This window comes from Triticum dicoccoides, chromosome 2A (genome assembly GCF_002162155.2).
Source record: "Triticum dicoccoides isolate Atlit2015 ecotype Zavitan chromosome 2A, WEW_v2.0, whole genome shotgun sequence".
Classification (NCBI taxonomy): Eukaryota; Viridiplantae; Streptophyta; class Magnoliopsida; order Poales; family Poaceae; genus Triticum; species Triticum dicoccoides.
In genome coordinates this window covers 17,668,113-17,671,572 of record NC_041382.1, presented here as the reverse complement: position 1 = coordinate 17,671,572, position 3,460 = coordinate 17,668,113, and the positions used below count along the sequence as shown (strand labels likewise).

Sequence of the window (3,460 nt, the reverse complement as noted above, 5' to 3'; positions counted from 1 at the left end):
CACTGTAACACCAATATAGTACATACAGCCACTGACACAGGAAATCTCACAACATAAGTATGAGTTTATTAACAGATCACACAAAACCGCTCCGCAAACGGCCCACCAAAATACCGCATCTCTACTATTAAAGGAAGATCTGCGGTCGTCGTGATGGTTCAACCTCACCTCTCGACCCCGCATACAATCCCGCTCGCATCCTTTCTCACGTATCCACACGTCCACGTTCGATTTCCCCGTCCGAGAAGGTGCCTCTCCCCACGATCCCATCGGAAGCCCACGCACGCACGTACTCTTGCACCCTCGTGCCTCTTCCTAGGATGCACCCCCAATCTCCTCACCCCTCCCATTCTCCTTTCCATGTTGCCGCGGCTGGTCTCCTCTACCACTCCCGTTTTGCACCCCATGTCGCCGGAACGACCACCACATCACGGGCGCCGCCCTTCTCCCCTGGTGGCAACACAACAACTGCTCCGCGGGCCGTTGCGGCACCGGCGGCTTATGCTGGTTCTGGGTACGGGCGTCGCCGCCTTCGCCGGTGTTCTGCCAACGACTATCCGGCGCGCCGGCGTTGTCCCCTCTGCGTGCGCCGATCTGAACGAAAGGCGACACATCGGGGAAGCGGCGGCTTTCACTTCCGCTGACAAAACCTTATCGGCTGAGGGGCGACGGCTCAACAACGGCACGATCTCTTTCGACCAGCGGTAGGATGATGAAATCTCTCCCGCTCATGCTTCTAAGATTGATCTGGTTTACTTTCACGGGTGTTTTTGTTTTGCAGGAGAGGCTGAGACAAAAGGCAGCTGGAGTTAGTGCGCGTGTCCTGGGAACGTCAGGATCCACCTCCCGTTTGAGATGGCGCTCTAGATAGGCATCCTATGCCACATCTCGGCAGTCAAGGATCACTGAGATGGACATTGTTAGGAATCCTCGAGGGCACCAACAAAACAAGCAAACACTAATATCAAATTTGATAATGAGAGGATTAGCTAGATATCAAGATGGAAGTAGAACAAATGAATCGAGGCACTACTATCTCTGTCTTGAGGTAATACTGGCTGTTAATTATTTATTACGAGAAGTTTAGTTTTTTTCTCTCCTCTCAGGATATGTAGTTTCACTTTTCCTCTTTCATGGATGATCACCTCGTTTATTTTCACAGAAGGAATGATGGAGCAATTGCTCTGACTTGGAGATAAATTAAGTTAGGCCATGTCTAGCGTGGGTGTCAGCTTTAGCTTCCAGGTCGATGCCGCTTATTTTTGTTTGCTCTGTGCCTGATTAGTTGTCGGGTGTGTTGTCATGGGATGGTTGGTGCGGATATCGCCATAGCTGTAGTTTGTCGATTACAGATTTGATCACTTCGAGATTTTTTCTTTTTCCTCGCATAGGGACAGCTTTGGTCTTATATGACTTTGCTATTCGCCAATGTGTTTTTCTGTGTGTGCGTTTGTGTTGACTGTGTGCATCTTAGTTATACAGAGGCCGGGTGTGTGCTCATTGTGTTTGTATCCTCTTGATGCTTCATTTTGAGTCAATAAATCCTCCTTTTGTCGGAATTAGTCGTCGGGTGCGAGTTATATTCTACGACGAGGGATGATTTTTTTTCATCGCGCATGTACCTTCAACGTTGGACTCCTAGACCTGCAAGCCCATGCAGCCTGGTGTCCATGACGCGGCTGCACCCTCTTGTGGGCGTCTGACATCCGCTTCGGCCCCTCCGGCTGCGGTGAGTTCCTTACTTTGCTCCTCCACGTTCGAGATGACTTCCTTACTTTACTCCACTGTATTTCTTCGTCTAATTATTGTAAGAAGGCATGGGAAGTTACCAGTTTGTGTGTGGAAATGCCTGGATTAGTGTATGGTCATAGCGTTTTTTGAGTGCGTTAGTAGTAAAATCGAGTTATGGCCATATCGATTTTTGTAATGGATTTCTGTATTTTGCCAGCAGCTTGCCACTGTGTTTCTTAGAGTTCTGACTGCCGTTGCTTCTCATGGGGTCAAAATGAGGTATAAGTACGAGTTGATGCTTAATTTTGTTACGTTTCGTACTTAACACTGTTATTTTTAGCAGAAGGGGCAGCTGGGGTATGGCCGCATGTCAACTCTCTTGCGTAACCTGCCAACTGTAGTTTCAGAAATATCAAAGTAGGAGAATCGTCTGCATTTCCCTTCATTTTAATTTTGTAAACAATTGTGTATGGTATTGCTGAATCCATGAATACATAGCATCCAACATACTTGAACTGAATAGTCCAACAACATTTACATGTTTCTAAATGTGAATTAGCAGTTGTCAATTCTGCAGATACACCATAATTACAGCAGGTCCTGGAATAAATCATACGATCAAATCCTCTACATGAAGTCTTGGCTAAGAAAAAAATGTCCATAGATGATACTGTTGTGATGGTAAGTTTTGATGTATGATGGTGTTTCATGCAACTTTTTCCTTCTTTTTCCTGGGTTGAGTGAACAATATTGTTAAAGTGATGGTCCAAATGCGTGCTAGAATATTTACTTCTCATAAGTTTCGTGAACATACAATTTACTACGTGAATTATTTGATCTACCATGCAAGATAGACACCATGACTATCAGACTGTGTGTCTCAATAGCAAGAGTATCCGCCAAGTAAGCATCTTTATTTCACCCAGCTCCCAGTGTTGAAGTTAAATTTTTTGTTTCAACCACGACTTGTATGGCCCTTATTTGTTGTCAACATATTGTGCAGAAGTGCACTCTTATAAGCTGTGTTATGGTTGATGTTCATGCTTACTTCAGGTCATAAAAGGTCGTGGGAATGACTCTACACTTTGGGAAACCCTATTCTTTTTTATCATCAATCTATGAATCAAATGGTTGGACATTGTGGATTTAGATTGTTTTCTTTGCTTTCTCGTCACTAGGTTATGATGGAGGTTAAATAGATCTGGAGGCAGATGGAGGTGAAGCCCGTGGTGTCTTCTATGCAACCACTCCCATTGCCAATGTAGGAGTAGACAAGGCGAAGCTGACAAAGCGCACGAAGTGCGACACGTGTTGTAGAAAATGTTGGAATCGTTAGGAGCAGTAGCAGCAGGGGGAACCAAATTTACTACAGATCAGCAAATGCGGGGACTTACTTCTGTGTTGTACTGCGCGCCTGCACCGGCATACACTTACTTCATGTTATTCTGAGATTGTTCTCTGGTACAACTATTTCTCTTGGACGAGAGCTCTATACTTAGCCTTCCTATGGGGTTGCCCTTCTATTTGAGGGCTATCTGTGGGAAATCGTATGGCTCATTTGTTTTATAATTTTATCCATATGGAAATTCAAGAACAATTGTTCTGATCAAACCCGTGTCAAGCCAATGCAAAGTTTGATTTGTATTACTAAAAAAGAAAACATGGAATGCTTAAATTATTGCCTTTGAGTATCCAACTAACTATTCATAAAAAGGAGATCAAAAGAATA

At 44.7% G+C, this 3,460-nt stretch overlaps 1 long non-coding RNA gene across 6 annotated transcripts; it reads left to right on the top strand.

Moving 5' to 3' along the window:
• Positions 1–236: 236 nt before the first annotated feature.
• On the top strand, positions 237–3,203 carry LOC119358675. Of its 6 annotated transcripts, XR_005172278.1 has the most exons (7): positions 237–1,048; positions 1,643–1,729; positions 1,952–2,010; positions 2,075–2,412; positions 2,586–2,634; positions 2,735–2,794; positions 2,910–3,203. It is a non-coding gene; the product is annotated as an uncharacterized LOC119358675 (long non-coding RNA). The 6 variants fall into 6 exon arrangements; XR_005172277.1 differs by having other exon boundaries at positions 2,735–3,203; XR_005172274.1 differs by having other exon boundaries at positions 2,075–2,148; positions 2,294–3,203.
• Positions 3,204–3,460: the final 257 nt, after the last annotated feature.